Source organism: Nyctereutes procyonoides, unplaced genomic scaffold (genome assembly GCF_905146905.1).
Source record: "Nyctereutes procyonoides isolate TBG_1078 unplaced genomic scaffold, NYPRO_anot_genome, whole genome shotgun sequence".
NCBI classification, from domain to species: Eukaryota; Metazoa; Chordata; class Mammalia; order Carnivora; family Canidae; genus Nyctereutes; species Nyctereutes procyonoides.
Genome location: NW_026575043.1, coordinates 36,301,980 through 36,321,175, shown reverse-complemented (window position 1 = coordinate 36,321,175; position 19,196 = coordinate 36,301,980). Strand labels below are relative to the sequence as shown.

The following is a 19,196-nucleotide window of genomic DNA, read 5'->3' as shown; positions in this document are numbered from 1 at the left end:
GTGGGGAAAGGGGAACTCTTTTGCACTGTTGGTGGGAATGGGAACTGGTGCAGCCACTCTGGAAAACTGTGTGGAGGTTCCTCAAAGAGTTAAAAGTAGACCTGCCCTACGACCCAGCAATTGCACTGCTGGGGATTTACCCCAAAGATTCAGAAGCAATGAAACGCCGGGACACCTGCACCCTGATGTTTCTAGCAGCAATGTCCACAGTAGCCAAACTGTGGAAGGAGCCTCGGTGTCCATCGAAAGATGAATGGATAAAGAAGATGTGGTCTATGTATACAATGGAATGTTCCTCAGCCATTAGAAACGACAAATACCCACCATTTGCTTCAACGTGGATGGACCTGGAGGGTATTATGCTGAGTGAAGTAAGTCAGTCGGAGAAGGACAAACAGTGTATGTTCTCATTCATTTGGGGAGTATAAAAAATAGTGAAACGGAATAAAGGAGAAAAGAGAAAAAATGAGTGGGAAATATCAGAGAGGCAGACAGAACATGAAGACTCCTAACTCTGGGAAACGAACAAGGGGGGAAGAAGGGGAGGAGGGTGGGGGGTGGGGGTGACTGGGTGACGGGCACTGAGGGGGACACTGAGGGGATGAGCACTGGGGGTTATTCTACATGTCAGCAAATCAAACACCAAAAAAACCCGCAAACGCAGGCCCTCCCCCCACGTGACCCACGGAAGAGCGGCGCAGGCCCGTTCCCTCCCGCACCCCACGTGACTCAGGGAGAAGCCGCCGCTCCAGACGCCCTGGGAGCCGGAGGAGGCTTCCAGGCGCTGCGGGCGGGCTCTGAGCCTTCCGTTTCGGGCCCTTTGGGGACGACTCCGTTCCCGACGTCGCCGTTGTCAGCTGCCGGAGGGCTCCGCGGTCACCCGGGCCTCGCCCTGTGGAACAGGAGCCCCGAGCCCACCGGCGAGGCCGCGGGACGGCGGGATGTGCCGCAGCCTGGCCCAGGCTCCCCGCGCGCCCCGGCCCAGGCGGGAAGCGGCCCCCAGAGAGGGTGTGAAGGGACGCGGACGGTCGCCCCCGGGGGGTGCGGGCGGCGGCCTCGCGGGCCAGCGGAGCCGGAGCCGGAGCCGGAGCCGGAGCCGGAGCCGTTCTCTCGGGCTCTGACCGCCTGCGCGGCCTGGTAGCCTTGACCTGGGAGGCGGCCGCCACGCCGAGCCCGGAGGGCACGTGGTAGGCCCGGGGCCTCGCCTCGGGCTGCGGGTGCGCACAGGCCCGCTGGCGTCCAGGAGCCCATCTCGGGAACCGGAGCTCAGGGAGCCCAGGCGCGGGGGGCGGCCCCACGGCCAGGGCCAGAGCCAGAGCCAGAGCGTCAGCCGGCGCTGAATCGGGATGGCAGCCCGCGGAAGGGAGGGCACGAGCCGCGCACAGCACGCGCTTCGGGGAGCGTCCTGACGAGTAAGTGGTTCGTGATGAGGGCCCGGGGATTGGACGGCTGTGCTGGGCTGGGGACACGGAGGCAGGGAGCCACCTGGCGATTGCGAGCCAGCCTCGGGACCTGCTCGGTAGCAAACAGGACGCCTTCGTCTTGGGCAGGTGGGTGTGGGGGATGCGGGCCGGACAGCTAAGGGTCTGCCTGGGACTTAATGATGAGGGAAGTGGCGTTCCCACGAAGGTTAAACTCCCAGCCACGCCGGTTTGCTGTGCTAAAGTCCTCCCGTTCGGGAAAGACTGGCACCTTGGCGTATTGATAGAGTTACCTGCATTGAGGCCCCTGTGATCTGAAATCGTCCTTAACCCTCTGAGCCCATGGGAGTGAGTGGGCCAAGCCACTCTTATTTTTTTTTTTTTAAAGATTTTATTTATTTATGACAGAGAGAGGGGCACAGTCAGAGGCAGAGCCAGGCCCCTTGCAGGAAGCCTGACGTGGGACCGGATCCCGGGTTTCCAGGATCAGGCCCTGGGCTGATGGCGCGCTAAACCACTGAGCCACCCGGGCTGCCCTCCCACTCTATTAAGAACTAAAATCTTGGGACCCCTGGGTGGCTCAGTAGTTGGGCATCTATCTGCCTTCTGTTCAAGGCTTGATCCTGGGTTCCTGGGATCAAGTCCTGCATAGCGCTCCTGGCACGGAGCCTGCTTCTCCCTCTGCCTAGGTCTCTGCCTCTTTCTCTGTCTCTCTCAAGAACAAATAAAATCTTAAAAACAAAACGAGCAAAACTAAAATCTTTAGGGCACTTGGGTGGCTGTGTTGCTTAATTAAGCATTGCACTTGATCTTGGCTTATTTCTTGACCTTTGGGTGGTGAGTTCTGTCCCCATGCTGGGCATGAGGCCTACCTAGAAAAAACAGCCAAAACACACAACTGAAAAAAAAAAAACCCATCCCCCTAAAAAACAAAAACCCCATCAAAGTCTTTTATTTGAATACTTGCAGAGCTATCCTTCACTGAGACAGAATGCAGAGCCATCCTTCACTAAGACAGAATTTGCTCTTCTTGCCCTCTTCTCCAGTTTCTCCCCTTGTGTGTAACAGGGACTATGTTCCAGCATAACAGCAGGAGATACACTCAGGCTGAGAAGGGAGATAAAGGTACTACACCCTAAGGAGGCTGAAAGGCCTAACCAGCAAGTACCAGCTTGGGGACTGTGTTTGGGACTGGATTATAGGTGCTTGATAAAGGAGAGGGGGATTGAGATTGGGTAGGGTGAATTTACTGCTTTGGGAGTATTCTTCTGAGATACAAGGTTTGACATTCTGTCAGGGGCCGCAGGAGTTTTTGCGCAGTGAACTTGCTACGAGGATGGCTTCTAGAAGCATGAAAGGAAGCTATGGCCCATGCTGAGTGAGGTTGAAATTGCTGGATCGCTGACAGATGGCAGCTGAAGGCTAAACCACTCAGGGATTGTGAAGCTGGGATACATATGATGACTTTCTAAGGTAAGAAAACCCAAGCAAATGGATATATTCCACAGGAAGCACCAGCAAACACACCATTTCCCAAGGCTCTAGGAATATGCTGAAGAGAGGGACAGCAGCGTCGTTAAACAGTTCAGTGGTGGGGTACGTGCATAGGCCAGTGCTGACAAACAGTAAGTTGCCTGTCATAGAAACGGATGACAGGACCGTGCAGCAGTTGAGGTCAGGCAGTGGCATTGAACCATCAAAAGCCAGGTTTACACCATTTACTGTGAGCCATGAGGTTGGAGTGGCAGCCAAGGCACCAACCCACAAAGGGTTCCCGAAATGGTTTGAGGAGCCCAGTGTTTTTCGTACAAAATGGAAGGTCAGCCACCAAGAGTAGTACTCTTATTATCAAGAAATCAAGGCTGGATGATGGGAGGCTGAAGACGGCTCAATACAAAGGCATGATCCCTTGCCAACTTGTAGTCAGTGTTCAGGCCTGAGACTGTCTAGTCCTTGAAGAGGAGGCCCAGGTCCCCAGAACAAAGGACCATGTATGTATGACAAGGGGACTCAATAATATTCTTCCAGGAATTTCCATACATTTTATTCAGCCTATCTGTTACCTGTTGCTGTGCAATAAGTTACCCCAAAACTTAGCACCATAATTGACTATTTTTGTTATCTCACATGGTTTCTGTGGGTCAAAAATATAGTTATAGCTTAGCCAGATAGTGCTGGCTCATGGTGTCTCTGAGAATGCAGACAAGATGTGGGTTGGGGCTGTAGTCATTTGAAGGTTGAGCTGAGCCTGGGATCTCCACTTCCAAGGCAGCTTACTCACATGCACAAGCAGGGGGAGCAGCAGGCTCCCCGCTGAACAGAGGGCCTGATGTGGGGCTTGACCCCAAGACCCTGGGATCATGACTTGAGCCACCCCGGTGCCCGGCCAGTAAGTTTTTGACAAGAGGCCTCAATTCCTTGCCACATGGACGTTTCCATAAGGCTGCTTGGGTGTTTCCATGACGTGAAAGCAAGTGATCCAAGGGGAGGCAAAGTGGAAGTCACAATGCCTTTTATGACCTAACGTTGGAAGTCACACATCGTAATTGCCACAGATTGTCACAGGTCTGCCTTACTCAGTGAAGCAGGGGACTTCATAAGGGCATGACTGAATACCAGGAGGCTAGAATCATTGTGGCCATTTGGGAGGCTGCCTACCACATTTGGGTAAATGTAAACAAAGGGGATTGGACTATATGAGTAATTTGAGGAGTGGACTGGGGAAGGGGGAATATACCAAGAATTTCAATATTGTTGGATGTAGGGTTAACATTAGTATCTGGATATACACAACATAATCATGGCTCACTGTTAGGATGGGGGCCTATGGGGAGCCAAATAAATAGAATCCCAGGTCAGGATCCAGCTCACAATGGTAACCGTGTGACATTACCCAGTTTGCAGATGTGTAATGGAATAGAATGTTTGAAAATCCATGCAGAACACACATTGGGTCTTTCATTTGTAGGGTAAGAACTCTCATGATTGTGGAGGCCAAGTGGAGGCCTCTGTACCTGTTTCCATCCGTGGTGAAGATAGTAAGTATAAAACAATATCACAATCTAGGAGGAATGACGGATATTCTTATTACTCTTTTGTTGTTTTGTTTTGTTTGGTGTTTTTTTTTATTCCTTTTTTTAAAAAGCGATTTTATTTTTTTATTCACAAGAGACAGAGAGAGAGAGGCAGAGACATAGGCAGAGGGAGGAGAAGCAGGCTCCATGCAGGGAGTCCAATGTGGGACTGGATCCTGGGATTCCAGGATCACGCCCTGAGCCAAATGCAAATGCTCAACTACTGAGCCACCCAGGCATCCCTAATTTTATTCCTCTTACGGATATAAAGGACTCAAGTGATGGTCTGCGTCATATTTCCATTTAATTCACCTGTCTACCCCTGCAGAAACCAGATTCATCCTGGAGGTTGGCCGAAATTTCCATAAATTCACCCAGATAGTAGCCCCAACTGAGGCTGCTATGCCAGATGTACTCTCTTTGCTCAAGCCAGATTCATGACTTCTCAGGTACATGGTATACAAATATTAGTTGGCAAATGTGTTTCTTTCTACCCCTATCAGATACCGTTTAGATTCACATGGAACAGACAACAGTATGCATTTCACATTGCTCCAGGGTTGTACCTTTCCAGTCTGTCATTGTTCACAAACCACCTGGGTATCTGAAGAACATTGTACCAATTTGCTTCTCTGATAGGTTGTTAATGGAGTTAGATTACAGGAAATGTCTGGCACATTGGAAGCCTTGGTAAGAAACGTGCATTCCATTGATGGAGAAGATGCCTGTGAGATTCAAGGATCTGCCACATGAGAACAATTTTGAGTGCCCCAACAGTTGGGGACATGCTGGGTCCTATCATCCAAAGTAAAACATGAGTTATACCACTTGAACCTCCTGCAGAGAAGGAAGCACAATGCCTGAGAGGACTTTTCTGGTTTTGGAGACAACATATTCCACATCTCAGAACACTTCTCTGCCTTGTATACCAGGTGACACAAAAGACTGCCGCTTAAAAAAGAAAAAAAGATTTTATTTATTAAAGAAGGAGAGCACAGGGGAGGAGCAGAGGGAGAGGGAGAAGCAGGTTCCCTGCTGAGCACGGATCCCAAGACAGGGCACGATCCCAGGACATTGAGATCACAACTTGAGCCAAAGTTCCCAATGCAGGGCTCCATCCTAGGACCTTGAGATCACAACCTGACCAAAGTCAGACTCTTAACTGACTGAACCCAAAAAGACTTTGACTTTTGAGTGTATCCCAGAATAGGAAAGTTCTCTGCAGAGCAGCAGAGTCTAAGCTGCAGTTGAAAGCAGCCTTGTTGCTTGGGCATAAGTCTGAGCCGATCTCAGAGGATTGGGTGTATAATGGGTAGGGAATGGTACCTTCCAGGACTCTGGAGCAAGCCCATGCTGTCCACAGAGGTGGCTCGGATATGTTTCATAAAGCCGTTCCTGTAATGCTGCTGGGCCCTGGTGGAAGACCGTTGGACATGATATGACCGCATGCCCAGAACTGCTTGTTGTGAGGTAAGTTCTGTCAAACCCACCAAGTGATAAAGTTGGTTAGGTTCCACAACTATCCACCGGTGAGCGGAGGAGTCCCACAGAGTTAGAAGCCACGGCTGCCACCTGAAGACTTTATCCTCTTTGTGTCTAGCACCGAGTTGGCAAGCAAAGGAGCCCCCATTCTTGGTTGGAGTGAATGACCCAGGTTAGGAAAGGATAGGGCTGCTTTTAAACCGGGACATAAGGGACGCCTGGGTGGCTCAGCAGTTAAGCACCTGCCTTCAGCTCATGGTGTGATCCTGCACTTCTTGGATCAAGTCTCACATCGAGCTCCCCGAGGGAAATCTGCTTCTCCCTCTGCCTATGTCTCTGCCTCTCATTCTGTGTCTCCTATGAATAAATAAATAAAATCGGAAAAAAAAATTAAAACCAGGGCATAAAGAGCAATAAGTTTGACTCCCAGGAGATCCATCCAGGACCCTCTTGGTATTCCCTTGCCCTGTTGTGACAGTAAAAAGACAAGTGCCACAACCCTTGCCAGAAGAGGCCTGGTGAGCAGGGGCTCAGAAATTTTAGAGATGAAGGTGTGAGGAAGGCCACCTGGCAACTTAGCGAGGAGGACAGCAGAGTTTGTACGGACCTTGACGGGAATCTGCAACAAATAATGCAGGGAGGACAAGATGAGTATCCATCATAGCCCAAGACCAGCTGCAGTGGCCAAGGCCATCATTTACTCACTGGTCTTCCTCTTCTGAGTCTCCCCCAGGATTAGAGGCCCCTGGAATCTCGGGGGAGACCCTTCCCAGATAGGTGAAGTGCATTCAGGCGGTGCACATGGTCAGTTGGCCAGCAATAGATCCTGGATTTTGTGGATGAGAAGAGGAGTGACCCATTGTTGCCTGCACTCAGAAGCCAGAGGCCTCAGCTCCTCCTATCCTGCTGGGCAGAGGCCCAAAGCCTTGGGGTGAAAATCCCCACAAAGGGAGAAAGCAGAAGTCAGTGTGACAAGTAGACTGTGCTTAACAGCCACCTCAACTACAGAGGGAGGTTGATGATCGTTCAGGTGCAGGTGCGCAGCGGGGAGATGCTTAGGGGCTTCAGGTGGGAGAAGCTGTAGGTGGGAATGGCTCCTCCTCAGAAAGGCATTTGGGAGGAAGGCTGACAGGCTGAGGGGGAGGGGAATGGAGGTCGCCTCAGAGTGTGGGAGTTCTCACTGCCGACCTTTGGAGAACCTCTTTTCTATGTCCTCTGCAGCCATCAGTAGGATATACATCCCTCTTGGGAGTCAAGTAGTTGGACTGACTTTTTTGCTGAGTGAGAGGGGCATGAGGGAGGGGCAAGGGCAGAGACACCCCTCCAGGTTCCAGGCATGTGGCTCTTCTTGGGCTGTTCCTTCAGAGAAATGGGACATTTCAGAAGCACAGGGGAGGGTTCACACACAGCCACTTCTGCAGCAAGGGCCCTCCTGCTACCGAGGAGCTCTGCCATCAGAACAGTTGGTGGATCATGACAGGGGCCTGGTGTGCCCTCCTGTCCTGCTTGCTCCATAGGCTGCTTCCCAGGCCTCCGCTCTGAGCTGGTGCCCCTTCCTGCTCATACATAGGTGGAGCATGCTCAGTTGGGTCATAGTCCAGTGTTTTGGTTGTTCTAAATGCTCATGTACCAAACCTGCCCCAGCGCAATCCCCTTGTGCCCCACAGAAGAGCAGCCTGCCATGGGATGTGAGGGCTGAGCACTGCTCCAGGGAGCAGCAGAGCAGTCGGGGTGGGAAGTAGAGGAAGGTCGGGCCCGGGTGTGGATTGCTGGCCGTGCTGGTGGTGGAGGTAAACGCACGTGTCTGTAGAGACTCCTTGAGTACCACAGTGCTGGCCGTGGGCTCTGGCCCTCGCCTGGGGCCCTGCCTGCGGCTATCACTCCTGAGGCCTCGTGGGTTCTGCAATTGATTTCTGATTTCACCACCTGTGTAGGCTTAGGTGTTGGCTTCTGTAGTCTGCACACTAGTTTCCCTAATCCACCTTCTTCAGTTGGCTTTGTCTTGAAGAGTGGGACTGCCTAATTCATTCTCCTTGACTTTCTGGTCTTAGCTATTCCTTTACTTCATTTGGGTTTTCAAGAGGCAGCTCTGAGTACTCATGCTCAGTCGTCCATGTGTGATCAGAAGTTCACTGAGAGATTCCCAAATGTGTCATTCTGCTCTTGTTCCTAGAAGAAATGCTTTGTGATTCTGCTCTGTTCAAAGAACACCATTTAGTTGTTCTTAGTATTGTTTTAGTAACGACCTTTGTATCTGCTTATACTTGAGATGGTACATCTTAAAGAAGATTTATTTACTTGAGATAGTACAAGCAGGGAAAGAAGGGCAGAGGGAGAAGCAGACTCCTTGCTGAGTGCAGGGAGCCCAATTCGGGGCTCAATCCCAAGACCCTGGGATCATGACCTGAGCTGAAGGCAGCCGCCTAGCTGAGCCACCCAGGCCCCCCACGATGGTGCTTTAATGTTCCCTTCTCTTGTCTTTTTCTGACATTTTGTGTAAAAAATTCACTAGCCCCATAAGAGGGGTTTTTTATGTCACCTTGATTTTTTAAAAATAATTTTCTAGTCTCTGAATTGCACTGAAGGTTGGTAGAATGTGAATAGGAATGTATTCCATAGAGCAGGAAGGAGGACAGATCTGAACTTGTGGAAAGTTGCCGTTACTGTTTTAGAAGCTCTGCTTGCCAGAGAAGGCAAACAAAACCTCAGGACCCAACCTCTTACCACTGGACGAGGGTAAGAGATGGGTTATTCTGTCCTGCTCCTTGAAATCACCTTGGAGATGGTGATGATCTTTGGGAAAGTTCAAGAAATAAGGTTTGGAACAATTTATACTCTCTGAAGTCCAATAAAGAATGGAGATGAAGCCATAATTGTTTTCCTTCAGTTAGCTGGTATTAAGGGACACTGGGTGACACCAGCAGAGAAAGAGCTGAAGATTTAGGACTAGAAGTTGTCTTATGGCAGGAGGGGTGGAGGACCGCCTAGGGTCTCACTTCCTGCTAAGATGGGTGGTTGAGGCTGAGTGTCCTGTGCCAACAGAAGGAGGCTGAGCACCGTGAAAATCTACTTAGGCTTTTCCCTTAACCTTGTGCCAGGTTGGTGGAGATGAGTGGACAAGACCCTCTCAATCTCTTGGATCTTGCAGCACAGAGCCTGCGGAATGACAAGGCCTCAGCTGTACGTGCCCTGGAAGAGCACCCTGTGGGCCTTTTCCCAACTCTGTCCACAGTAGCCTTTGATGGGGGATACACGAAGACTGTGACAGCAATGGTGCAGGCCTGGCCCTTTCCCTGCCTCCATCTGGGACTGTTAAGATTTCAGTCAAGAACTCAAGACCTCTTGGAAGCCGTCCTGGATGGGCTGGAGTTGGTTCCTCCCCACGCTGCTTGGCCCAGGTAACTGGTGAGATGGGGTGCTGGTAGGGGCTCAGTGAATTGCAGAAATGGGAGCTGGATTCAGGGATGTGGAGTCCAAGCATGTGCTAGCCTCTCCTGGTGGTGCAGCATCCGTCATCGTGAGGCCCTGAGGCCATTGTCAGAGTCCCTCTGAGAAGAGAGTCCTGGCATAGTTCAGAGCTGATCATGCTACTGAGGTGGTTAAGAGTGTGACTGGGTTCCTGGGTGGCATCCCGGGAACGTATAAAGTGGGGAAAGGAGGAGGGCACCTAGAAGGCGTAGTGGACGGCAGAGGGCAGGGCTGCTGGTTGGCACAGTGGTGGGTCCCCAAGGTCTGCCGCTGTTGCTGGTCTCTTGCCCGCCCTGCTCTACTGGCCTGAAATTCCTCATGTCTGCTCTCCTCCTCATTCCCCACAGGAGATCAAAGCTGAAGGTGCTGGATTTCACCCATGACTCCATCTGGGAGGAGTGCTCGGAGGCTACTCCTGCACCCTTTGTCATCACACACATGCTAGAAGAGCCAGAGGCGGACCAGCTGACACCCAGTTCGAAAGAACAGCCTCAGCATCACCAAGAACCCGAGGAAATGCATACAGACCTTCTCCTATGTGGTTTGTTCGGCTTCTTCCACCTGTCTGGGTTCCCCTTGTACATACTCCAGAGAGTCGAGAGAGCCATGGCGGTCTGCACCTCCACTGTCAGACACTGGTCATTGACCAAGTGCCATTCCTCAGCCTTGTAGAGATCTGGAGATGCTGGAGCTGGAGACCATCCGAGAGCTGAGGCTTCATCACAGGAGTAGGTTCTGCTCCCAGACGGACCTAATGCAGTTCCTCACCCAGGTAGGGCAAATGAGCAACCTGGGCAACCTCATCATGAACGACATCCCCTGGGATTTCCCTGCAGACTGTTTCTCTTTGCTGAGTCCACTGGGCCGCCTCCAGAAGCTCCATCTCATCTTTGGCTGTCTCTTGGGTCAGCTGCATAAGATGCTGAGTGAGTGTGCGACAAGTCCCTCTGAAGGGCCAGGGGCCAGGATCCCTGGAGTCGTCCCTGAACCCCGCTGCGTCGGAGCAGAGACAAGCCTGGATTTCCAATCCTGTGAGGCCGCAGAGTCACTGAGGACACAGACTGCAAGGCTGACGTCCTGGACCAGCCAGTGGCTGTCGATTGCTATAGAAGAGAAAGATGCAGGTCTGAAATTAGCCTGTCATTCACTCTTTCATTCATTTTCACGCACTCATTCCATGCCAAGCAGACAGCTAAGAATGGATATGAAACTCTGACCAAAATCAGGGTCTCGTCTTCCTAGAGCTTATGTAGAGAAAGTGAACCAGGATGGTAGGTTGTCAGGGTGGTGTTTGAGGGAGGGAACTGCCCCCCCACCAATGTCTAAGCTCAGCTGATTTGATGAACACCTTCCTCTCTTTTGTGTCTCTGTAGCCTGCCCCCCGCCCCCCCCCGAATACAGAGGTGTTCTCCTGGGGCCTGGTCTTTTTTTTTTTTTTTTCACTTGGGATCCAATGATTGAAGGTTTTATTTTTTTTATTTTATTTATTTATTTTTTAATAAATTAATTTTTTATTGGGGTTCAATTTACCAACATACAGAATAACATCCAGTGCTCATCCCGTCAAGTGTCCCCCTCAGGGCCCGTCACCCATTCACCCCCACCCCCTGCCCTCCTCCCCTTCCACCACCCCTAGTTCATTTCCCAGAGTTAGGAGTCTTTATGTTCTGTCTCCCTTTCTGATATTTCCCACACATTTCTTCTCTGGGGCCTGGTCTTTGAGTAAATAGAAGCATGGGGAACCATCTTCCCACATTCTCCAGCCAGTAAAACCTACGCTTTACCATGTGTAGGAGCTATAGCTAAATTTCATCAATTCTGCTACACTTTGTGGAGCATGTGTGATAATTGTGTTGATGGGGCTCATTAGGAAGTTAAGGCTGAGAGTGCCGACTCCATAGTCTGCAAACAGAGAGGTCCCATGGCGAGTAGGGATAGGTTTCACTCCACACTTTGTGGTCTTAACCACTACAGAAGCCTGGCTCCCACCATGTGCATCCAGACTCGGGTAGGCGTGGTGCCAATTTCTCAGGCCAGATTTCTGGATCTTTCCCAAATGTATCTAGTGGGACACTCGGGTTTCCAAGAAGTGACTCTGTCTGTCTCTCCACAGTGGCCTGCAAAACCACTGGAGACGCTGATGATCAATGGATGCAGGCTCATTGAGAATGACATCACCTACTTGTCCCAGAGCATTCATGCCACCCGCCTGAAGGAGTTGGTTCTCTGTGGCAATAACCTGTCCCACACGGTTCCTGGGCCCCTCCAGGTTCTGCTGGGGGAGGTGTCCGGCACTCTACAGCATCTGAACTTGCGCAGCTGCCGGCTGAAGGAAGCCCAGCTCGGAACCCTGCTTGCCTGCTCTGTGCTGCTGCTCGAGCCTCCCCTCGCTCGTGTTCTACGACAATGTCATCTCCACATCAGGCATCACGAACGTGCTTTAACACTTAGGAGAGTTGAAGGAGCTTAAGTGTGTGCAGTCCCCTATTCCTGCTGAATGTGTTGTATACTTGGATGAATACAGGTGGGGGAAGCTCAACAGAGTGGAACTTGCCCGGGTGCAGGCCAAGTTGCAGGAAATGTTGCAAGCACCACAGCGGGCCGACATGGAGTCAACTAATTCTACCTCAGTGGCCTGACAATGAAAACGCACAGCTGACCTGATGGGGAACAGGAGCAGCATCTGTCCTGGAGCTGTGGTAGTGGATTTCCCGGATGGTGTGGCTTTAAGGAAAACTATCAAAACAAAAAAACACAACCAACGCTCTTGTGGGGACTGCTGTTTCTGGATCCAGCTGGGGCTCAATTCTTCATGAAATTGACAAGCACTGGTCAAACATGGACACTGTGCAAGTGTTCTAATGCTGCGTATAAAAGGACAACTTCGCCTGACACTGGTAGTTCTAGTCTGTTTACCCAGTTTCCCTTCCATTTTGCTTTAGTATTCCCACTTTGAACAGCACACTGTTGGGTGAGTTACTTCTCAAAACATTAGTTTATAAAGTGAGGTCATTGAAATGTTCATCAAAGGAACAGGTGTACGTGATACGATCAGCACGGAGCATTCATTCAGCTATTTATTCAAATATTTGTTGACTTCCTGTTTTGTTCAGAAACTGCTCTCACCGGGAAGACGGTGTAAACATTCGGGGTGTCTGCTCTCGAAGAACTTTGCTTTGAAAGAGCATGGGGACCACTAAACCAAGTCAGCAGACCTGTTAGAAAGCTGGTTTCAACGGAGCACTGTAAGAATGACAGAAGGAATACCAGTATGATTGGGGTTATTGGAGTTAGGAGCACTATGAGATGATTGAGAATATGTATCAGTCTCTTCCCTCAGTTGCTGGCACAGAGCTCCTGAAACCTTATCATTTCCTAAGTAATAACACTAGGAACATCCTCCATTCCAACATTTGGTCTTTGACCCCATCCCTGACAGAGGGCTTTTGTTTTTTTAAGATTTTATTTATTCATGAGAGACACAGAGAGTGAGAGGCAGAGAGAAGCAGGCTTCCATCCAGGGAGCCCGATGTGGGACTGGATCCTGGGACACTAGGACCACGCCCTGGGCAAAAGGCAGGGCTAACCCACTGAGCCACCCAGGAGTCCCCAGAGGGCTCTTGAAAGCTTTATAAATTCCTAAGTGATAAGAGTGCTAGGATCACCTTTGTTTTAATGAGGTGGCTCAGGCTGTGCTCTCAGATGGCTCCCGGATGGGGCTGGTCCCCAGAAAGATGAGGCCATGATTACAAGCTTGGAATTTTTGGCCCCATCCCTCATCTTTCAGAGTAGGGAAGAGGGGCTGGAAATGGAATGAGTTGATCATGCCTACGTGAGGAAACCTCCCTAAAACCCCAGTCATAGGGGATTTGCAGAGCTTCCACATGGATGTACCCCAACACCACAAGGACAGAAACTCCTGCACGTCCTCCCCCCGCCAAGACTTCACCCTGTGTAAGTCTTCATCCGGCTCTTCATCTGTATTGTTTGTCCTTTTATAACTGGTAAATGTGTTTCCCTGAGATCTGTGAGCCACTGTAGCAAATTACTCCAACCCAAGGTGGGGCTCATGGGAGCCTCTGATTTGCAGCCAGATCAGACAAGTTGTATAACCTGGGGACTTAACTACTATTGGCATCTGAAGTAGGGTGGGGGCCGTCTTGTGGGACTGGGCCAGTATGTTGGGATCTGCCACTATCTCCAGTGGATGGTATCGGAGATGTGATGTGACTGAGTTCTCATTGCAGGGAAAAATCGCCACAGGCCTAAAGTGTCAGAAGTCACTTGTGTGAAGAGTAAGGGAGACACAGGAGAGACTCCCAGCAGGGAATCCCCAGGTTTTTCCCTTTGAAGGAGGTAGAACTGGGGTTTTCCTTTATAGCCCCTATTCTTTTTGAGGGGGGTTGTGGTGTGGGAGATCAGGGAATTGAGGCTTCTGTGTGAACCTTCTGATGACTCATAGGTGAGTGTTGAGAAGCCCTCAGATATGAGGAGAGCTGGGGACACCCCTCCCAGGCGGAGAAATGAGAGGTACGGTGAGAAGGAGTCAAGGAGATGGAGGCTTCACTTTGAGTAGTATGGATAGGTTAACAGTATTTTTCCAATCCAGGAACTTGGAATGTCTTTCCATTTATTTGTGTCCTTGAAAATTTCCTTCATCAGTGTTTATAATTTTCAGCATACAAGTCTTGCACCTCTTTTGGTTCCTAAGTATTTTATTCTTGCTGTTGTTATGGTAGATGGAATTGTTTTCTTAATTTCTTTTTTAGATATTTCATTGTTAGTCTTTAGAAATGTCTCCAATTTTTATTTTATTTTTTTTTAATTTTATTTTATTTTATTATTTTTTTTAACTTTTATTTATTTATGATAGTCACAGAGAGAGAGAGAGAGAGAGAGGCAGAGACACAGGCAGAGGGAGAAGCAGGCTCCATGCACCGGGAGCCTGACGTGGGATTCGATCCCGGGTCTCCAGGATCGCGCCCGGGCCAAAGGCAGGCGCCAAACCGCTGCGCCACCCAGGGATCCCTCCAATTTTTATATGTTGATTTTATATTCTGCAAGTTTACTGAATTTTAGTAGTTTTTTGTGGAAAGTCTTTACACTTTCCTACATATATGATCTTTCCACCTGCGAATAGATAATTTCACTTTTTTCTTTATGACTTCTATACCTTGTGTTTCTGTGTCTTGCCTGATTGCTCAGGCTAGGACTTCCAGAACAGTGTTGAGTAGCAGTAGTGAGAATGGAGATGGTTGCCTTGTTCTTTCAGGTTTAACGGACTGGTTATATTAGCTGTAGAGTTTTCATAGATGGGCTTTATTGTGTTGAGGTTTTAGAAGTTTTACTGAACATGAGTTGGTGTTGAAATTTGTCACATGTTCTGCATCTGTTGAAATGATGATGATGTAATATTTGTGTCTCATTCTTTGTATTGTGTCTCACATTGATTTGCATTGATTTTGCATGTGTGAGGCCAACTTTGAATCCCAAGGATAAATCCCACTTGGTCATGATATAGGGCTCTCTTGATGTGCTGTTGAATTTAGTTTGTTAGTACAGTTGACCCTTGAGAACAGCATGGTGGATAGGGATGCCAACAGTCAGAAATCTGTATATAACTTTTGTCTTCCCCAAAACTTAACTACTAATAGCATATTATTGTCAGAAGCCTTACCGACATGACTAACACATATTTTATGTTGCATGTATGATATACTGTATTTTTATAGTAAAGTAAACTAGAGAAAAGGAAATAGTAAAAAAATCATAAAGAAGAGAAAATAGGGGTGCTTGGGTGGCTCCTTCAGTTAAGAGTTCAACTCTTGGTGTCGGCTCGGGTTTCAATCTCAGGGTCATGAGTTCAGGCCCTGCATTGGGCTCCACGCCCAATGGAGTGTACCTTCAAGGGTGTGGGGGGTGGGTACCTGGATGATTCAGTTAAGCATCTGACTCTTGATTTCAACGCAGGCCATGCATGATCTGAGGGTCGTGAATTCAAGCCCCACTGCAGACTCCATGCTGGGCATAGAGCCTGCTTAAGATTCTCTCTCCCGCAAAAAAAAAAAAGATTCTCTCTCCCGCTCCCTCCCGCCACTTGCCCACATGCACTCTAAAAAAAGACAAAATAGGGTCAGGGTACTGTATATATACTTATGTGAGTGTCCTGGCTCAGGACAGGAATGGTGGCCCTGAGATGGCCATGTCCTATAGCCTGGTAGCCTTGGCTCATCAGTAGGTCGCTGGGTGGGTCCATAGGTGGCAGCAATATCTTGGAGGTTCAGTATAGCTGCCCCATCTGCCTGCAGGTGTACCACAAGCCATGGTCAATAGCTGCTGTAGCCAAACTTGAGTGTGCTGGCCTGCAGGAGGCCATGGGCCAGGGCACCACTATGAGGAAGAGTCCAAACCCAGCCCAGGAGGGGCCCAAGGCCTGCAGTCACGCCTGCTGCATGGAGGACTTGGGAGGGGTGAGGGCACCAGGGGTGTGGGGCTCTCTTTGCAGCACTGTCTCTGCCCTCTGGGCACTTTTTACTTTAGCCCAGCCTTCTACCTGCCAGCCCCAGGAGTTCAGCCCAATCACTCCATTAGTACATGAGGTGACCTGCCCAGTCCTGGGACCCCCTGTGGTGGGCGGATGCTGGCAGCCTCACTGAGCCTCTCTAGGTACTCAGAAGGCAACAACAGATAGGACATCTGTGCTACAGGCCTTCAGTTTGGTCCTAATGCGGTTGTAAATAAATGCCTTGTGGCTTAATGTTGGCAGCTCTTTGAGAAGCTACATTTAAGTGAATCCATGCAGTTCAATCAACCCTGTGGTGTTCACAGATCAACTGCATATCCTGTTTTTTTCTTAAATATCTGTGTCTATGATAAAGGTTACTTTATCAATTAGGTACCGTGAGATATTAACGATAAAGCTAATATACAAAAAATTGTAACAACATAGCCTAAAAAAAGTTATGTGAATGTCTCTCACAAAATACCTTATTGTACCAATCGCACCCCTTTTCTTGTGAGGATGTGAGGTGACACAGTGCCTGTGTGATGAGATGAAGTAGGTGAATAACGTACGCCTTGTGACGTAGTGTTAGGCTACTGTTGACCTTCTGATTTTACCTCAGAAGAAGGAGGGTCATCTGCTTCCAGATCACAGTTGATCAGAGGTATTTGAACCAATGGAAAGCAAAACCGTGGGTGAGGGGGATTACTGTATATCACTGTGATGCTATGATGTGGGGTGCATGTATATTTACAAGTCTTATGTTTTACTTCTGGGTTAATCCTTTTATCATTACATAATGGCATTCTTCGTTTCGTGAGACCATTTTTGACTTAAGGTCCATTTTGTCTGACATAAGCATAGCCACCCTTTCTTTTAGTTACCATTTGCATGGAATATTTTCCATTCCTTCACTTTCAGTCTGTGTGTATTCTTCAACATACCACAAGTCTTTTACGACAGCATGTTACTGGTTCTGTTTTATTTATCCATTCAGCCATTCTATGGCTTTTGAATAAAGAGTTTAATGCTGGGGCACCTGGGTGGCTCAGTCGGTTGAGCGTCTGACTCTTGGTTTTGGCTTAGATCTTGACCTCAGGGTCAGGAGATCAAGCCCCATGTCTGGCTCTGCGTTCAGCAGAGAGTCTGCAGAGATTCTCTCTCTCTTCTCCCTCTACCCTTGCCCTGCTCACATGCCTGTGCACTCTCTCTGGAAAAATCTTTTTTTTTTTTTTTTTTTTTTAAATGAGTTTATGGGCAGCCCCAGTGATAGCAGTTTAGCGCCACCTTCGGCCCAGGGTGTGATCCTGGGGACCCAGGGTCGAGTCCCATGTCAGGCTCCCTGCATGGAGCCTGCTTCTCCCTCTGTCTGTATCTCTGCCCCCTTCTCTCTCTCTCTCTCTCACTCTCATGAATAAATTAATAAAATCTTTTAGAAAATAAAATAAAATTTAATTCTTAACATTTCAATAATTATTGATGGATGAGGACTTAGTATTGCCATTTTGGTTGTTTTGTTTTGCTGTTGTGTTCTTCTCTTTGTCTTTTGCTGTCTTTATTATTTGGTCATTTTTTTGGTAGTAATTTGCTTTCATCTTTTGTGTCTCTATTCTGGATTTTTTTTCTGCATTGGTACCATGAGAGTGTTCTCAATGGCATCTAGAATGGTGGACCCTTCCCCAAAGTTTTCAGTTTACTTAGCCTGTATCTATCAGAGGAATCAGTATGGCAGCTGTAGCCTTACAAAATATATTTATTTTTATTTTTAGGTTTTTTAAAGTAATCTCTAGACCCAACATGGGGCCTGAACTCACAACCCTGAGATCAAGTCACATGTCTTCCAATTGAGCCAGCCAGGCACCTCCAAAATTTGTTTCTTAAATGATAAGACCTGAAAGTCATACTTATTCCTTGATCCATGCACTACAGAACAGATGTGTTAGCAGTCAGGAAAACATTAATGCCATTGTACAACTCCCATCAGAATGTGTCTCCAAGTGCATTGTCAGCGGTGATATTTTGAAAGGAATCTTTTTTTCCCCCTTGAGCAGTAGGTCTCAACAGTGGGTTTAAAATATGCAGTAAACCATGTTGTAAACAGGTGTGCTGTCATCCAGGCTCCATTTGTCGAGTATACTTAGCGTAATTCCTAAGGGCGCTAGGATTTTTGGAATGGTAAATGAGCTTAGATTTCTACTTCAAGTCATCAGCTGCATGAGCTCCTAATAAGGTAGTCATCCCCTCCTTTGAAGACTGCCATTGACTTCTCTTGTGTAGCCATGAAGTCCCAAATGACATCTTTCTTTCAATATGTTTTTGTCTCTGTTGAAAATTTGTTGTGGGGCTTCTGGGTGGCTCAGTCTGCTAAGCATCCTCCTCTTGCTTTCTGCTCAGGCCATGGTCTCAGGGCTGTGAGATTGGGCCTTGTGTTGGTCTCTGTGCTCAGCGTGGAGTCTGCTTGTAGTTTCTCTCTCGCTCTCCTTCTTCCCCTCCCCACTGTGCACTCACAAGTGTGCAGGCAGGTGCTGTCTCTCAAATCTTAAAAAAAATTTGTTTAGCGTAGGCACCCTCATGAGTTGTCTTAGCTTGATCTGGATAATTTGTTACCGCTTCTGCATCAGTACTTGCTGCTTCACTTTGCACTTTTATGTTATAGAGATGGTTTCCTTCCTTCAGTCTTAGGAGCCAACCTCTGCTAGCTTCAGTCTTTTATTCTACAGCTTCGTTATCTCTCTCAGCCTTCCCAGAATTGAAGAGCGATAGGGCCTTGCTCTGCATTAAGTTTTGAGTTGAGATATTGTGGCTGGTTTGATGTTCCATCCAAACCACTAAAATTTTCCCCATATAAGTAGTAAGATTCTTTTGCTTTCTTAGGATTCATGTGTTCTCTGGAGTAGCCCTTTCAATTTCCTTCAAGAACTTTTCCTTTACATTCACAATTTGGCTAACTGGCACAAGAGACCAAGCTTTTGACCTCTCTAGGGATTCAACATGCCTATTAAGTTTAATTATTTCTAGCTTTTGGTTGAAAGTGAGAGACGAGGGATGCCTGGGTGGCTCAGCGGATAACCATCTGCCTTTGGCTCAGTTCATGATCCTCGAGTTCTGGATTTGAATCCCACTTCAGGATCCCTGCATGGAGCCTGCTTGTGTTTCTGCCTGCCCCCGCCCCCGTGTCTCTCATGAAGGAGTAAATAAAATTTTGTAAAAGAATAAAATAAAGTGAGAGATGAATAGGTGTTCTTTTTT

At 48.6% G+C, this 19,196-nt stretch overlaps 1 long non-coding RNA gene across 1 annotated transcript; it reads left to right on the top strand.

Annotated features, from left to right (window-relative positions):
- The first annotated feature begins 2,403 nt into the window (after positions 1-2,403).
- Positions 2,404-13,376, top strand: LOC129507653 (uncharacterized). Its single transcript, XR_008664056.1, has 6 exons — positions 2,404-2,546; positions 2,719-2,894; positions 4,390-5,965; positions 9,076-9,375; positions 9,793-10,569; positions 11,559-13,376. It is a non-coding gene; the product is annotated as an uncharacterized LOC129507653 (long non-coding RNA).
- Positions 13,377-19,196: the final 5,820 nt, after the last annotated feature.